At 33.4% G+C, this 19,740-nt stretch overlaps 1 protein-coding gene across 4 annotated transcripts in view; it reads right to left on the reverse strand.

Moving 5' to 3' along the window:
* Mgat4c (MGAT4 family member C) overlaps positions 1–19,740 on the reverse strand; it is a 799,502-nt gene that overhangs the window by 702,926 nt on the left and 76,836 nt on the right. The window lies entirely within an intron of this gene.

Here is a 19,740-nt window from a genome sequence, read left to right on the forward strand (position 1 = left end):
ACTTACTGAAACTATTGCAGCAATGGAGGGGCGTTAAAGGAGAATGATGGAGGGGGTAACTTACGATGATATATTGTAAAAACTTCTGCAAATGTCACCATGTACACCCAGCACAACAATAAAAAAAATGAGAAAGTAAAATACTTAAACTAAGGTTTATACAATATTTCTTAAAAGTTTTTAATTTGGGCGGGGGAGGGAGGAGATAGCCCAAACACTGTATACACATGTAAGTAAATGTAAAAATGATAAAATAAAAGGAGAAAGGAAAAAGCAACTTTCTAATTTTAAAAAATTTCAGATGTTTAATATCATAGTAAAGTACCCGAAAAAATGTGATTCATCACTTCCACCTATCTAACATCTGTGCAATCCTTCCCCAGAATGAGTGTAGACTGTTTTAGTTTTTTCTAGGTGATGTCTTTTTAAAAATATTTACTCCACAAAGTCTTCAATAGCTGTTTTATTTTTATTCTTCGTAACATCTTCAGAAATGACATGTTTTATGTTGTTCAGTCAAAATTTGTAAAATAAATTATCCTTCAATTTTTTAGATTAATTATGGTGCAATGTCTTTGTTAAATCTTAGCTGATTGGAAAATAAATCACATGTGCCCTAAATATCCTTTGAACCACAAGCACTGTAAGTTGACATTACAGTGTGGATTTTTCATCTTGACAGCTTATCGTAGGAGCCAAGTAGCCTCAGACTTTCATTAAAGAACAGGCAAATCTGGTCAAATATCAAAGCACTTGTTTATTGCTGCAAAGAAATCAAATTGTGGACAGTATTCTGCATTAGATTTATTCCAACTGTTACTCCATAGATTGAAAATATTCACCATAAAAATTAGCAGTGATTTTACTCTTTACAAAGTTCCAGGAAAAGCAAATATGGCAGGGAGAGGTTTGCTGGGTGGGAGGATTTACTTAGTTAAATAAATGTACCTCTACTTTATTTAAAGGGTAGAAATAAAACATCAAATTCAGGAAGAAAGCTTTCCTTTTTTCAGGGTATAGATGAAAAATATGTTTTATTATCATTTGCATAAAAGTGAATGCTTTTGCTAATCAAATCTCATTAGCATAATCTGTATTTGCTGCATTAATAGGGTGGTAGGATAAAAAGTATCAGTACAAATGATCACAAAATATGTAGTCCCAGGAACAGTGTTGCCATTCAAATACATGATACATAACCGTAAAAATGTAAGGTGGGCAATTTAATCTACTACAAAGAGGCAAAGATCTCCTGCTATTGAAGAATAATATATTCTAATAGAGGTGAACTTCCAGTAAAGCACTTGTTTGCCTTTGGAGAGAAAATTAGACTCTACATGTGCCAAAAAAAGTAGGGGCAGATGCTAAATTAGGGATTATGATAATGATCCTCTTCTTTTTAAAAAAGTATTTTATTACATCGGTTAATAGTTACTATTGTTATACAATAGGTACTGTACTTAACTCTTCAGATATACTCATCTTAGTTAGTCCTCCACAGCAATTCTAAAATGTAGTTATTACTAAGGCAATTTCTAGAAGTGAGAAAATTGAATGTAGAGAAATTTAGAGGTTTGCTTTTGGTCAACTAGTCAGAGGCAAAAGTGCACTAAAATTGCCTGACTTTCAGTGTCTGCTCTTTTGATCCTGGTGTTAATAATCCAAACAATCAATTTTTAAAGTTCTTAAATAATCTGCATGCCTGTGATTTCCTTTTCCACGTATAGTCACCATATTCAGTCTGTGGTTACTCACAGACAGAAACACTGAAGACATGTCAGATTTTAACTGCACATTTTGGAGTGGTCAGCTGCAAAGTTTTTGAAATAATCAGCTAAGAACTCAATTGCAAACACCTTCTGCCCAATCTAGCTTTTCTGCCTTGGAGATGTCTTCCCCAAGAATAACCCAAATAAACTTCCTCATGCAAATTTCTACCTCAGGGTTAGTTTCCAGGGACCTCTACTTCAAACAGTCTTTTCCAATATCGCAGTATTCTCTTAAGTCTTTCCTCAAATCTTCCTGGTCTCTTTAATATTCCCTTGTGTTTTCTTACTTCTTTTTTCAGGACCTTCATTTATTTATGCACCTTATTGAGTTTATTTATTTTATGTATGCATTTATGACACTGTCTTTTATTTCTGGAAGTTGTCACCTATGATTTCTTGTTTCCATGGATAGCTTGTGTTGTTTTTATTATAAACTTATATTTCTTTAAATTTTACTTGTGGGAATTATTTGTGGTATGGACAAAAGTATTTCATTCCAGAAAAAATCTGCAGTTGTTTCTTCAAGATACTAGGGGCTAAACCAACCCAGGAGCACTTTAAACTGTAATACTGCATTGAGCTTTTTCATGTCAATCAAGTAGTCAGGCTACAATCCTACAAAAACACCAACAGAAACCAGTTATTACCTAGAATGATTATATTTACTCCTCCTTCATTTAGCACTAGGTTTCAAGATAGGAGTATTTTCCTGTCAAACCCTCAATGAGTGGGAATTTATTTCATTTTTACACTTATATCAAGGACCAGCACATTTGGTGGACCCACTTTTATGATGGAATTATTTAGAGTTCATAATTTAAGCTATGACTTTTTTTTTTCTCTCATTATTTTCTGTGCTCTGCAAATCCTGGAAAGCTAAAGTTCAATTTCACTAAGATTTGAATTGTTCTCAAGGTGGAAGCTAGTATCAATATTCTTCTTATCACTTTCCACTTTATCTTTTTATTCACTTTTCCCTTAGAGTATTCTTTACTTTCAATTTTGCTCATCAATACACTTAAATATTTTCATATATAGTAGTATTTTTCTCTAACCAAAGAGATAAGCAGATTAATCGTTGTGTCATGCTACAGAAATGTCACTCCTCTAATCACCAAATATCTTCACTTTTTAGCATGTGGTCCTTTTTGCTCAGCCTAGCCAACTGTAGTGAAGTGAAAATAAAGACTGAAGAGCAGGGATGCTAAATCTTTGGCTTTCATTTTAATGAAAGCTGTTGTGCTGATATAATAGACAAAGAGTTGGAAGAAAGGAAAAATTAAATCACTCTTCCCCCTCATTAGAATAAAAGGATAATTACTCTGTCTGGTACAGAGAAAGGTTGAAAATGCATTAGAGGGAACCACTTACAGCCTGTGGGATTTAAGAAGCAGCTCTACTCATTATATTTTCTGCTGTTGTGTTAGTGAAAAGTATAAAGGATATTGACAGAGTCCACAGAGCTATTGGGGACCCAAGAATCAAGATGCATTTGCCCTTAATCTTTTCTGGAACAGTGTGAAGAAATATTCTTTTAGGATTCCTTAGTAACCCAGTGAAATGGGAACAAAAGAACCAAAAATTTCATTTGCTGCTAAAGAGGGGAAGGTGTAGGTTACCTTGTCATCAAGTACAGGTTCAGGCAAATATTCTGGAGTCCTTGAACAGCAAGAGAGAATGACAGGATTTCCTCTTACCTCTGACAAGAAAGCTCTTGGCTGAAAGACTAATAGTAGGCAGATGTTGAAGGGGTCTTTGGTCATGACAAGAGGAAATTAGAACAAAAAACAGTGTAAAATAAAATGTATGTCAAGAAACCAGGTGGGAATACAGAAATCTCAACAGATGACAATGTGGTGAGTATATGAGACAAGGTTTTACATTGCAACAGATGTCAGAGTAGGACAAAGGAATGTGAAACCCAGATGCTTCACCATCTGATGTTATTGTGCTACACAAGCTTTTCAGAAATTGAACCAATTCACAAAGAAAAGGAGAAGGACAGGGAGGGAGAATTTTGGTTTAATTGAATGAAAACTTGAAACACTGGAGAATACTTTGAAGCAACTACATTTTCTTACAGTTGATTCAATTGGCATTTTCTGCTATCAAGTAGAATAGCGTCTTAGATCTCAGCTCTGGTAACGATAAAACATATAAATAAAAAGGGTATTACATATTGTGTTTACTTTAGTTTTAGCAACAGAATAGGTATGTACCACGCTTAAAGATAAGAAATTACACTCTTGTAAGAGGAGTTTAGTGGTCACTGAGAACTAATGCAGGTAGAAACATGTTGAATTTGGCAACAGGTTGTTAATTGGTAACTCTGGGAGCAGAACCCTAGAATGGAAAGGGTGGGAAATTAAAGGGAAAGTGAGAAATGTCAATTAATACATGTCGAAAAGAAAACAAATGCTTTTTGAAAAGCTGTTATAAAAGGAAATAGGAAGTAAAAAGAAAAGCTTTAACTGAAAGGCAATATGGCTTGTTTTGCTTTATTGAAGATTGTGATTCTTGGTCATGTTCAAATTATCAGAGGAAATATTTGTTAGAAGCAGTCCTTAGATAGTGTAGTGAAAAGATTAAGTATTACAGTTATAATCTGCTGTATTCATTCTTGAAAGATGTGAAAACTGTCCACTGAGATTAGTAGATAGAAGAGAGAAGCAAAATATTTTGGAGGAGCAGATGAATGTGATTTCAGAGTGCAACTGAGCAGAGTAAACTTGCCAAAACAGCCTTGTTTCTTGTATGCAGGAGAAATAGAAAGCCCCTTTGAGTTTGGTAATCAGGAAAACTATGGTAACTCCATTTTACTGTAGAGTGGTAAATTGTTGGGGTACAGGCAAGAAGAGAGATTTGTCCAGAATTTCAGTCTTGGACAGGGAGTGTGAGATATTTGGACAAGGGTTTGAGAATATTTTAAAAAGAAAAATGGCAAATGTGATATAAAAAAAAGGAAGAGATGTGGTAGAACACTGGTCAGTAGCAAGTTCAGTAATCAAGAAGTTGTGCACCTCAGTTTTGAAGTTGCTCGTGATTGTTAGGATGGTCAGCTGATAAAAATCATCACTGACTTGGAACAAATAACTCGAAGATTCATAAATATGCATCCTCAGGAAGGGAAAGAAAGGAGGGCAGCGAAGACTGACAATTTGACTGGTTGTTTAAAAACAGAACAGAGGTCGTACATTAGGTAGGAAACAAGTGGAATCTCTAATTATGAAGAACCAATGATATATAGATTAATATTTGATTTTAAGGTAAATAATGTATTTTTGAATGTAGAAAAGTATTTCATACTGCACTGCCTTTTAAGTAGTCAGCCATAGAAAATATTCAAGTAGACACTGGGTATTTGTATATTGTGAAGAGACTTTGGGATACAAGGTTAGATTATATATCATCTTGAAATTTTCTCCTGCACCAAGGTCTATTCTGCAACTGAGTTTACTCACTCACCATCTACATTTTCTTTTCTCTCAAGTGCAATCATTCACAAAATTGACTGTGTCTTTAACTTCTTCTTTGAATGTTTATCTCCTTGTCTTGCTCTTCCTTAAACCTGTTTATTTTGTACTGATTCTATTTCTTCCACATACTTCATAAATCCAAGCTTCAAATTGTCATCACTCTGGACAATTATCTCTCTCTCCTTTTGTTAGTCATCTTTCTATCACTATAATAAATATTTGAGATAATCAATTTATAAAGAGAAAAGTTGTATTTTAACTCCTACTTTTGCAGGCTAAGACAATGACCACAAGGTCCTGTTGCTTTTAAGCTTGCTGTGAGGCAGCATACCATGGTGGAAGTACATGAAAGAGCAAAACCACTTATGTCATGGCAATAAAGTAAAAAAGAGAAAGAAGAGGCTGTGGTCTCACTGCTCCCTCCAAGGGCACAACCCCTATGACCTAAGACCTGCTACTTGGACTTTCCTCATAATGGTTCCTATACTTCCCAATAGCACCATGCTGGGTCCTAGCCTTTGAAGGACATTTCAGACCAAAACTATGCCACAGCTCTGGGAAACACCTTCTTTTTGACATGTGTCATGCCTTCTTCTTATTTCATTGATAATATTAGCTCCTGACTTTTTGCAACTATTTCTACCACTTCTGGGATAATGAATTCAAAATTAAAGACCTAGCCTTCCCATTCTACTTAGTGATTTCGGTTCTCATTTGAATTCCAAAACTAACTTCTGTGATTATACTCAGACTATGTTGTGCAAACAACTAGTACTCTCCCTAAGTTCAGTCTCAAACACGTCTTACTACTGTTCTCTATCCTTCCATCTCACCATTCATAGGAAGTCAATTTCAAACATCTTTTGAAGCCACCATCTCTGTTATTTTTCCTAATCTCTCACTCCTCACCTAATATCCATATTCCTCTTATTTTCCAGCCTAAGTTTCATTGCTAGCATTTATAAACCTACTCTCTTAAATATAACATTGCTTCTTTATTTTCTATCATATTTATGTGCTATCATAACTAAATCTTAACCATGATTAAATCCAATTCCTGCCGACTATGCATCAATATCTCTACCACTGTGCCAGACTAGAGGGAACCCCAAAATATCAGTACCATGCTTACTTTGAATCCATGTGCACTAACTCAAAATGTATTTCCTCATCCATTCACTTTTACTGAACTATAAAACAAATTTATACTATGTATTCCTGTTTAAAATTTCTCCCACTTTTCAATGGTGAGCAATTTTTTCTACTTTGCAGAAGGTAAAATAGCATTTAAAAGAGAAATTCCACAAGCTGCTCTTTCACCAGCATTTTTGTGCGTTTACATTTGAATGCTGCAATTTCTCTTCAGTTCCTAGGTGCACTGCACTCCCAGTAAATACAGACCTTTCATTTGCACATGATCCTATCCCTTTTTTCTCTAACAGACCTTGTTATAGTAATTTTCTCATCTTACCCTTAAATCATTAAATATTCCCTATTAATTTTATCATACCCACCACAATCAAAATAACGCAGTTTTGCTGCCATCTTATAAAATAAATGATCCTGACCCCACTTACCTTCAAGGTGTCACTTCTCTTTTACCTATAAAAATAAAACTTAAAATAGCTGTCTTGACTAGATTCCTTACATTTTTTTCTTCCTATTTTCTCAAATTTTTATCCCTTCAACTCCACCAAAACTGCTCATTTTGCTGTTAAGTTTGGTTTCTACACTGTTAGGTCCAATGATCAATTCTCAGTTCTTTCCCTTCTGAGCCTATCAGAATTAACTGATACCATTGATCTTTCTTTCCAACTTAAAATATTTTCTTCAGTTAACTTCATTCCTAATAACATGCAGATGAGATTTTTAATGTTTTTCTGATTGATTTTCCTCTTCTTTTTAAAACATACCATCTAAAAAACACCTAAATAGTAAATTACTTTGATTCAGACTTTGAATTATATCTCTACTATTGATTCCTTTAGTGATTATCATCCAATTCAAAGTCTTAAGTCATGTAATTCAGATGTTTTTCAAATATATTTCTCCCTTAGCTCTTCCTGAATTCCAGACTTTTTTTTATCTATCTACATAATCTAGACACATCAAACTGAACGTGTCAGAAACCCATCTTCGTACACCCTCCCCTAAAATTTGTTCCTCCAGTTTCTCCAACAGTCAATGACACCTAGTCTAGAAAAAAAAAAAAAGATTCATTGTGGAGGGTTTTTTTTGTTTTGTTTTTTTTCTCCTCTAACAACACATAACTTTTGTTAGCATATCCTTTTGGCCCTTCTTTCAAAACATATTTCAGCAGTTTTTGTTTGTACATGACTCTAAGTCAGCTTCATTGTAGGTCTAGATTTTAGAATAGTCTTCTCCCTGTATCCTTGCATCATTTTTCTTCTCCTTCCACCTTTGTGATAGCAGAGTAACCTTGGAAGCATTAATAATAGACCACAGTATTCCTGCACTAAAAAGTTTATAATAGACAATTATTTCCAATGAATGTTACAGACACTTAGGATATGATGCCTTGCTCCTGGAGAACTCATCTCCATAACACTCCTCAGCCACTCTTTTTCCAAAACTGAAACCACACACCCACTTTACGGTCTTTGATCTAACTATCCCTTTTCCTGGGATGCCCTTCCCACAGATATCTGCTTTTCCTTCACATCTTGCTTTTAAAAGAATCTTGGTTTTAATGAGAATTTCAACCTCATTAAAGCTAAATTGTAGCTAAAATGTTTGTAGCTAAAACATTTATCTGAACTCCTAACTTAATATCTTCCTCCCCTGCCTTTTAAAAACCTTGAGCACTTACCACTAGTTACTATATGGGATGTTTTATATTGTTTCTTATTTAGTTTAAGTTTCCTCACTAGAATAAATGTTTTCATGAGGATGAGGGCTTTTGCCAGTTTTGTTCACAAATAGATTCACAAGCCAAATACATATAACATTGTTCAATAAATATTTGTTAAATGAATGAGTGAATGAATAGTGCCATCTCTTCATTTTATAATGAATTTCAAGTATGACATTCAATCTATATTTATCAAACTCCTATAGGAAGTATGTTTTTCAATTTTATTATTGCTTTTAGAAGACAATATAAATATTTATAAGTCAATAAATTTCATATTTGTTAGTGAATGGAAATAGTGTTAAGAATACAACATATACTTTTTGGTAATCCAATTATAAAAAATGTTAATAGTATAAGATTGGGCCTACAAGTTAGAAATCGGTAGTTGAACTTCTTTTCCCCTACAAAATTAGCTGATCCTTAAACTATGTATTTCTAAAAATTAAAAGATTAACATAAAGAATTAAAGGGATTCTTTCTTCATAGAATTTTACAAAATGCCTAGTCAAATCTAGAACAGAAGAGAAAAACACACATAAAAAAATTAAGTCCAAATTTGTATCAAATAATTTCTTCCATGTGTAAAGTCTTAGGGAATGTGTATCTATCTAAAACAAACAAAAAAGTCAGTTTTCTTTTTCTTTTTCATTTACAAAATCTGAGAACAGGAGGTCCTGCCTGGGGGATTAATTCCAGAAGGATGAGAGAGGATATAAGGAAAGGGTGTGGGAGGTGAATATAGTGCAAATACTGTGTATACATGTGTGTAAATGCAAAAATGATATCTGATGAAGCAATTCAAGGACTAGGGAGAGGAGAATAAAGGAGAATGTTGAAGGGGGTGAATTCAAGTATGATATATGTGACATATTGCCAGAACATTTATAAAGGCCACAATGTGCCCCCCATCCAGCAAAACAGTAAAAAAGAAAGAAAGAAAGATGTCTATTGAGACAACTTCTTGTTAACCTAAAATCCTTAAATTTCTTCAATGAAGAAAGATGTCAAATGGTCTTCTACTGTTGTGAGAATAAAGGGTTAAGAGATTTATAAAAAGTTAATAAGCAATCTAGCTATATGTTTTTCAACATATGAAACTGTGCATAAAAAAAAAAAAATGAAGGGCAGGAGGACAAAATAGTTCTCCAGGAGTACTAGTTGGAGGGAGGTGGGCATAGGGAAAGGACGAATGAAGGTGAATGTAGTGGATATGCTTTGTATTTATTTACCCTGAAGTCCATAACTGTTACCGATTCACAATCATTTTTTCAAAATTATAAAGTTACAAAATGTTCGTTTTCATTGTAGTACAAACTCTTCATATATTGGTCTTTCCCAAATTCTTTTCAGACAATGTTAAAAGCTGTTTTCTTTTATGAGGACAAAAGTCGAATGTATTTCATAATATTATAAGAATGTATGGAGTTTTAAATTTTTTGAGAGGACTTGATGCTACTTTTGTCATACTTCTATTCTACAATGTATAAGTGTAATAAAACATATTGTACCTGTTAAATAGATAACATTTTATGTTAATTAAAAAATGAATGACCCAATCAGAAAAAGTAAACTATAAATAAAATCATGATCATGTGGCTAGGATTCATTATATGCTTATAATGCTTTTTGCTTACTATTGTATATTTGGCCAAGTAGAAAAATTTAAATATTAATTAACAAAAATGATTCTGCGTGTTTATAATTCTGAAAAATCTTGAAATTCAATGTAAGCACTTATTTTGGGGAAGAAAATAAATAATGTATTTCTCAGGATAGTATAAAATTGACACAAAAGGAAAAAACTGCCTAGTCTGGAATTCTAATGATAACTCCCCAGATTTCCCACTTTGTGTACATAAAGAAATCTTTCCTAGAAAAATATCAGTGTAATCTTTTACCTAATCACATTAAAACAATGCAATAATTTTTTATTGAATGCTCACCTTTGTCTCCATAAACCATTTCAAATGAATAATATTTAAATTTTTTATGTTATATTTTAACTTGTTCAATTTTAGTTTAGGTTGTTTTGTTAGCCTGCATATGAATTTCATGAAAATATTGTACGTTCTTTTTGTCTTTTGAAGTTATAAGATGTATTTCCTTTTATGTTAAAACAATACATGGAATGCAATAATTTGCTCACTTTTTGCACAATAGTACTAGAGGAAGTGAATATTCCTATAGAGAATATAAATAACTTTCCAGGAATGAATTTCCTAAGGAAGTAACTATAAAATTTATATTATTCTTAATTTTGATGTCTTAGAAATATTTGCATTAAAAATTAGAAACTCAATGTATTTTGTTTAGTGCCATTTAAAGAATCCAAAGAGAAAATAATGACTGACATTGACAAAAGGCAACATACTTTTAAATCAGAATACAAAACAACTACCCAGGATCTGTCTCTGACCCTACCCATAAAAATTATCTTTGAAGATTTCAGAAATTTAATGCAAGAATGGCTTTGCATGTATGCAATGATTCATCTTCCTTTTCTTCCTACACAACTGCCTGAGATTCTCATGTTATCTAAGGTTTCTTCATACACTAAGATGCAACTTTCAAGTAGAATGTCCCTTCAGATTACTGAATATAAGAGAGAGCCATCATGAACAATAATATTGATTTGTTTCATAGGTTTTGGGGGTTTTGTTTGTTTTGGTGGTACTGGGGTTTGAACTTGGGAACCATGTAAACGAGTATAACAGTTTTCAACATTTATATTATAACCCATTTAAACAAAACCATTTTTATGTCTTTGGATGTTTATTTTTATAAGGTTTACTCATATATTTAGGCATTGATAATAAAGCGCTGTTAGTTCATGGTTCTTTTTAGTCATTTGATGTATTTATATTGAACTTGATCTTGTCTGTGTTGTGTTTTTAATGCCTTTTTTGGTTTAAGGTTATAAGGATTTATGTATTATTTCAGATTGTACATGCTTTAGTACAAATTTCTAAATCCTATGAAATCATAATAAATATCGCTTGATGATCTCATTTCAAGACCCATTTGGTAGATGGTATTATTTGTTAATAATTCTTTATTTTCTCCAAGTTAATATCATACAGTATCTTTGAAGTACTCTTACATAAATGACTTATGTTAAATATGACTATGAAACTTGCTATAGCCATTGAAAAAAGTGGCAAGTGACACTTCTGAGATGACACCTAAACAGAAGTGATGTTTTTGCTTCTACCTTGTTCCCTGATTACAACATGTCCTAATTATCAATTCTTCCTTCCGCCAGAATGAATACACATAAACCAAAGTCCTGTGATCAGTTTCATCCCTGTTATCCCCAGCTGGTATTAGCTGACCTACAGACTGTGAAGATAAAATCAGTAAGTATTCAGCCATTGAGGTTCTGAGTGTTGTTATGCAGCATTGTCATGGCAGCAAACTGCCATCAACTTAGCATAGCAAGCTGATACATATAACAATATAAAAAGAGAGTAACCACTTTAGTCTGTTATCAATAATAAAATTATCCATCTAAATTCACAGGTGATGAGTTATTCTCAAGTTAATTCTATGAAATTTTAAATGTAGTTTTAGAATATCGTAGAGACTAAAAGGTACAACATTTTACCTTTTATTTATCCCTTAAGGGAAGAACTACATTATACCAAGAAATTATGTGCAGACATACACACACACACACACACACACACACACACACACACACACACACAAATTCATTCAGGTGCCATTCTCTGAGTCACTGAATCACTGGCTTCTATTGATCGCTTTTTGGCTTCCATTCAGATACTATGAGTACTGGAGAGTTAAAGCAAGCATTTACTCGCAAAGATCTAGGGAAAGAGTCATATCAAACAAATTAAAAATATAACATTAGATATGTTATGTACAAAGAAAATGTACTCTCTATTATACATTGTCTAAAATAGTAACATATTTCAGTGACTTATTAACTTATGGTACATATACATTGCATGGTTGAAGAGATAATATATCTAAATGGAAGATAAGCTTTCTCTTAAAGAGATTGTTTTAGATTTTATGAGAGTGCCTGAGAAATACTGGCACAAAATAACACATCTCAGTTCTCACATAAATTTTGTAGCTCTCTTATGTTTCTGTTTTCTAATTAGCATGATAGTATAAAATAAAGGCTCTTAGGGATTTAATCACGGATAAATAACCAACACTTTTTGGATCATCTAAAACACAAGTTGAATTGAGCCTGTCCATGCAGCAGTTTGGGGGACTGAAGCAAAGACTGACAATGAAAATCCCAACAGTTCTCAGCACTTCTCAAAATTAGGTAAAACATCAGATGTGATTGAGACACTCAACTTTTCATCATTTTGAGGTAGCTTTATTATGAAATGCAGGACATTCTGGAGCACAATAAAACCAGGCTTCTGAATCTATAAATATGGATGAGGTTGTGTGTCTATGGGACACATCATAAGATTCTGTGTATTTAAAAAAAAATAAGACTCTCCTCCACATAGATCACTAGGAAAAATAAGCTATGTCAGGACCACTAGATCTGGAGCTCCTCCAACAATATGTAAACAACTTCATACCAGGACATGAACTCTAAATATTGACTTGAAATTTAATCAGCTTAATACCTTGTATTGAGTTTGGGAAGTTGACTGAAGTGACTTGAGGAAGATGAACCTTGATGTAAGCCCGTTCCTCATGCATCAGCCTGAACTTCCTGTAAGAACTCCTAGGCAGTGAAGAGAATGTGTCTGCAGGTAATTACTGAGCAGGAGAAATAGTAAGGCTGTTCACCCGACCTTCTCTTCCCTAGAGGGTAGTTAGAGATACACCCTATGGGGCAGAGAGGAAAGGGCGTACCACCTGTGTTACACCTGTGCAAAATAAAGAAAATTAAAGGCTTTATCACCCATAAAAAGACATTTCATCTTTTAAAATGGCACAAAAAGATTGGAGTAGCTAAATTGGACAAAGAGAGGCATGTATATTCAGATTCAAAATAGTCATGTAAATGAAGCAGTGTGCATCTGGAGAATGAAGAAATTTCTTATTTCTGTGTAATCAAAGTATTTTGAAGAACTAAAGACATATTTGACACAAATGAAGTAACAGTTTCAGAAGATGCTCACATACATCTATGAATAGAAATAATGCTTTCAATTTGTACTTCTGATTTGGAGCCTAAACTTTGCAATATAATAAGCATAACTTCCTAGCATGGCTAAATTTCAAAAGGTGTTGAAATTCCAAGACAATAGTTATCCTTGGAATCATCAAGAAAAGTATAGAATTTCTAGAAACATTTGTCTATAAAGGCCAAACTTTGAATATGATTTGTATCTGTCTGGTGCTTTATCCAATGTTGACAATTAATTTTAATTGATTAATGGTGAATGAATGGATGGATAGATGTATGCATGCATGGATGAATTAAATGCATGAATAAACTGGCTCCATGAAAGTGTCTTCTTCTTTTTTTTGTTTTTATAAAACTTCCAAAATATAAACTGAGAGCCCTGTCTGTGGTAATGACTTTGTGTCATGTTCAAGATATGGTATTACTAAAGACTCTCATGTGAATCAATAAGGATTTCTTTCAGCTTCAGAAATAAAAATTCATGTCCCAGCATAGCGGTACATTTCTGCAATGCCATTTACTTGGGAGGTATAGGTGAAGAATAGTAGTAATCCGAGTCCAGCTCAGGCAAAAGTATGAAATCCTATCTGAAAAATAAAACAACGCAAAAAAGACTGGGGACACAGTAAGTGGTAGAGCACTTGCCTAGCAAACATTAGACCTGAGTTCTAATCTCAGCAACACACACAAAAAAAAGGAAAAATTCAACTTCAGGACCTAACACTAATCAAACATTTGAGGGTTTTTGTTTCTTTGTTTCTTTTGTTTTAATTAAGTGGAAGTATAGTGCTATCTATTCCTGTCAAAATTAGCATGCTTCAACCTATAAAGAGACTGTTACTTGGGTTTGTTTTCTTAACACACATCTTCTGCTCTTATTCCCTCGGTTCATAAGCTGATATCTTTATTTTCCAGCAGCTGATCCAATGTAATATGATAGTCTCAGCACTGTCCAAAGCCAAATCTAGACCTGCCTGTGAAAGGTGCAACTAGCACTTGTGATGTTGTCTACTGTCATACCTTGTAACCCACTCTTCACAAGCAACTGCATAGATCTTTCTAAAGTAGAAATCATATTGAGTCTCCTCTCTGCTTAAAACTATTTAGTGGCCTAGAACTGTGGCTCAGAAAGTGCTCAAATGTCTTTATTTTTTCTACAAGGTCTTAATGATCTGTTTGCTGAGTTCCTTGGGAGGCCACTATCATAATTGTGGGGTGAAAAAAAATTACCCAATGTATTGCAATCCACATCCACTAAATCTTAGTAATACTGCTCTTTGACCCAAATGTACATCCCCGGAGATATCAAAATGTCCCTGGGAAGAAGGGAGAACCTCTTTAGTTTGACTATTTCTCCCTGAAACACTGCACTTCAATACTTTAACCAAAATGAATTATTCACAGTTCAGTTAATGAACCACATGTCTCTTACATTTGATACTTTTACATGCTCCCACTCTTCTCTTCTGGACTAGTCCTCCATCTCCATAGACCTAACAGGAAGGTCAACAAATGCCACTTAATATCTTTTTTGTGACTCCTATAAAATGTTGGTTATGTCTTCCTGTTAGATGGTATCAAGACACTTTATACATACCCTGGATGTGTTTATTTAACAATATTATGTGGCCTAATTATTTGTTTCACCCATTGCATTTAAATCTACCTGCAGGCAAGCTATTAACCTATTTAGATTGGTGCCTGAAGTTTCTTCTCTATGACACTCTTACACCAAACTTACACAGTACTAAATGCTTAAAAATAAGTGAACTAATAGAGATAGAGCTAGGAATTACATGAACTAATTTTGGATCTGTATCCCAATAGGTTTATGTGACCTGAGGAAAAGTATCTAAGGGATTTGATTCATCTTGTGATGCTCTTCACCGTGCAGGATTTCAGTAGAGATTAAATGAGGTGATGTATGTAAAATCTCTTTAAATACTGATTTACCATTACAATCATTTTAAATTTAAACTATAATCTTGTAAGTGTTAGTAGAAATGCTGTTGAGCCATAAGCTTAAGTTTCCTAAATGGCTTAAATACTTTCTGGACTATGCAGCTTGTTAGAGAATGTAAATGTCTACCCAACTAGGCATGCATTTAAAAACAATTAGTCAATTTGACTATTTAATCAGCCAGTACTTATGTGAAGGTTGCTTTAATTCACGTTGAATCAACTACTTATGTATTTGCATGTCCCAATTTCACAATTATTTCCCTTTAAAATCACATTTCTTCAAGTACTGTAAAATTTTTGCTTTTAATTTGGACAGTTCATAGGTAAATTATCAGAAACATGATAGATTATGGGCAACTGGGTATTAGTAAATATTTTAGGGGAATGTATCCCTTTCTAGGAGAAAATTTCTCTACTGTTTTCTCTTAACTAATGTAATTGATAATAGTGATAGAGCTATCTGGCACTTTAATCATGCAGATATGTCTTTGGCTCTCAAAGTGAAATTAAATCATGTCAGCAGTCTTATTTTCACTGATAGCTGGAAAGGAAATTAAAAAAGAGCTGCTAATAAATGGCTAATATATTCCATTTGAAAGATCACAGACCTGGATCACACAGATGTGGGAGGGAGAACTCAAAGTATCCAGAAAAATGCAGAAGAAAATCTATCCACGCAATGAATTTTGAATTCTGGCATCTTTAATAATTAGCTTTGTGATGCATATTTCCATCACAATCAAGAACAAGGCACCTACTTTTTAGCATCAGTTTTTGTGTAGATTTAAAAACAAATCAGAACCAAGCTCTGTATCAATTTCTTAGTTGGTGTTTGGTTAAAAGGATCTAAATATATACACAGTTCTTTTAACTATGCCTTGCACAGCTCATAAGAGTGGCTTATTAATATGCTAAATAGTCATACTAAGTAGTTGACTATCAGGCACACTGATCTAATTATTAGGAAATTGTCTGTAACTCACTTCCAGATAATAAGACAGTTAAAATGGTACAGTTTTAATTGTAGAATTATCTTAGAAATGGTTTATGTACTCTGGACAATATCAAGAATTTATGATCATAGAAATGAAAAAGTTGGCCAAAAGCCAGAAATTCAACATTTTATTTCCAAGTCTACTCCTCAGTGAAAGCTGAACCATTGGACATTTTGATTCCTGTACCTAACATGCCAATGTATTCAAGGATAATTGACTTTAACATCTGGGAATCATATGAGTAAAATACTAAATGAGGCTATGACTGAATGAGAATATCAAAAAATAATGTATGAAAAGGAGAGAGAAGTCCTGAGAACAAAACTGTAGGGAATACCTGCTTTTGGAAATTAGATGCAGTAAGGGTCAGAAATACAGAGTGTAGAATACCTAATGAACTAAAGAAGATTTTGAGGGAGGATAGTAATCAACCATTGACCATCTACCGAGATTTCAGTGGGAAAAGGTGTGAATTTTAATGTGTTGCTAAGGTCAAAATATTTTTGTTAACATTTACAAACCTGTGTGTTAACAAAATGATCTCAAAACAGAGAAAATTAAAAATTTTGAGGATATCAGTAGAGAATTCACCCAAAGTAGCTCTGAGATGTTCATGTTAATTTATTACTTAAAAGTATTTTTTTGTGGTATAAGTTTTACTTGCATGGGTTTCCTTCAACCTTTTTTGTTTTATTACATCCAAATTTTGCAAAACCTAGACAACATATTGTTTTCTTTTTTTCTAACCCACCCACATTGATACTCCTCACTTCTGACTTACACAATGTAAACCCATCCTTACTCTCTTGTATCATTTCAGCAATGATCTTTTCACTAGGCAAAATAGTTACAAAGATGTTTTCGGTAATGTTGAAGATAATTAGGTATCTATGAAAAGCAGTTTTTCTCAGTACTCAACTTCTTTCCTAATTTTCTATTTTCTAAATAATAGACTTGCCACTTTAATATTTTATTCAATTCTTGTTGCTATATAGAAATAAGACAATGTCCAAACTTTTTAGTATTTTAATGGTTAATTTTATTGTATTACTTTGCATTAAATACATAGAAACTTTCACTTTAGTAAAGTTTTTAATGCAAAACTGTACTGTTATTCAATTATTTCATAAAGTAGTAGCTGTCATTGAATGCAAAGTAGTAGCTTTTTGTTTCATACGGTTTTGCGTTTTTAAAGACAAATCAATATCCCCAATGGATCATAATATTAGTAACAAAGAGAAGCAAAGAAAAAGATAAAACAATGCATGGTATCACATTTCAAAAATGGTTACTGATTTTTTTTGAAGTATCAACCTTAAATCTTCTTTTCCAAGTAAATAATTAAAGTCAAACATGGCTTCTACATCAAACATCTTGTTTAAGTAGTGCAGGGGAAATACTGTGTCACATGGTAAGGGATGCTGTCAGCTTTGGAGCTAATACAGTGACAAATTCAAAACTTACATTGTTACTGCACAAACTCTGAAGACAAATGAAGACTCTCATTCAGTAATTAGCCATATTTACCAGAATCAGATCTTCTAATCGAAATCATTCCCAATGCGTCTTCTATCTGCTAAAAGTCATGGAGTATGTAGATATACTTAGGTTAAATGATCATAAAAATTTATGAGCTTTGATTATTGCAACACCTTTGCTTATTTTGAACCATAAAGAGTATGTAACATACAATGTGATCATAGTAAGAATCGAATTACTTGTTGCTTTGGTGACTTTATTTACTTAGTCCACATGTCAATAAGTTGAGATGAAGTATATCTTGTTAAAATTTAGACTAATGGGAAGGTGCTCCTTTGAGAAGAACCTATTGAGAGATAGATGGAATACTTTGGTTAAACTAAAGCTTTCATAACTGTATACAAACACAGTCAATCATCTTACAGGAATTGAAGTGAAGCTCATAAGGCAGGGACATATTTCTAGGGAAGATAATAGCTCAGCTAAAAAAGTTGTACTTACTAATCACTTTTATCACAGAAATCCCAGTCTTGAAGAACCTGAATTCAGATTTGAAGGCATGTTTTGTTTGTACTATATGTAAAAATGAACTTGAATACCTCTAGGTAGGAGCTGTGCTCTCTGCTCACAGCCTACAGTAATCATTTGAAACTAGATCAGCTTTACTTCTTAAATTTTTAACTGGCTCTGAAGGCATTTGAGTGTAAGAAGCTTGCTTAGGCAAACAAAATAAAACAAATTCACCCACAGTAGTGTTTTAGTTTTGCCCAGAAAAATATCCTGAGACAACAATTCAAATGAAACTAACTCATTTGAGAATGTATTCTAGGAAAAGCTGTAGTAAGAAAGAAATTCAAGAGAAAAATACTAATATGGGTGACTTGAGCTTAATTCCCTGATAACTTTGGGAATTAGAATGGAGACTTCAGACTTAATTCTAACCTAAGGGGAAAAGAGCTAGTGTATATTTACCAACACCAAAATAAGACAATGTTTGAAGGTTGATGGGGTAGAGATTCTAGGAATTAATTCTCAGCAATCTCAGAACTGACCAGCCTGAGGTAGTCAGAATTGCAATTTAGTAGTAAGACACCTCAAGAGTTTTGGGCTGACAAGCCAGAATCTAGAGAGGCAATGTCTACTTCTGTGAAAAGGATGCTGTGGAAGGATTGCAAGCTACCTGGGTAGCTCATACCACAGAGCTTCAAGAATTTAGGGTACCAATACCAGGAGAAGAGTTAAGGGAAGAGAATAGTACAGAACTGCTGTGGAAAATAACAGTCAACAAAAACCACTGGGTTGCAAACAGACCTAGCTGGGGACTGTTCTAGAGATTGTTCAATGCAGGAATGTTCCATAAACTTAGGTTATCGCAATTTTCCAGTTACAATTCAAAAACAAGCACACACAAAAATATAGGGTTGTAGTAATTTTCTTATAATCTACTTTTTCGTAATTTCTTATGCTTATCAACTTGTGAGAAGACTGCTTTATTTTTAAAGGAATATTATCCAGTTAAGTGCAGAAGTTATATCTGTTCTTGTAAAAAAGATATAATACCGTAAAGAGATGTAAAATTAGACCAAAATCAAAAGGGACTAAGAACAGCCAGAAGCCAAAAGTGCTGGCTCTTCCTGTGTACTCCACCAATTCTACTCCTAAATTCAGCCAAGTAATGTGCATCTAAGGCAGATTCAAGAACAGCTTTGAATTTTGAATCTCTTATTTTTGTCTTTTGTTTCCTACTTTTATCACTCTCTTATTAATAACTTTAAGGTAGCTACTATTTTCCTTAAACTTCTTTGCAGGAATCTGGATTATAGATTTTGGTAAAATACTTAATTTAATGATGACTTGGGGTAAATTATATCAGTGGACAAATTAAAATCTTGGGAAAGAAAAGTGTATCAGCATACACTCCTTGGCCATAACATATCAGACTGCATTTGAAAATAAAAGAGTATATTGTAAACTGAGGCTTATAATATCTTAAAAGTTCTTGTCTTAGGACCAGGCTTGACTCAGGTCTTAAATGATACAAACCACGTATTCAATAACA

Source organism: Castor canadensis, chromosome 8 (assembly GCF_047511655.1).
Source record: "Castor canadensis chromosome 8, mCasCan1.hap1v2, whole genome shotgun sequence".
NCBI lineage: Eukaryota > Metazoa > Chordata > Mammalia > Rodentia > Castoridae > Castor > Castor canadensis.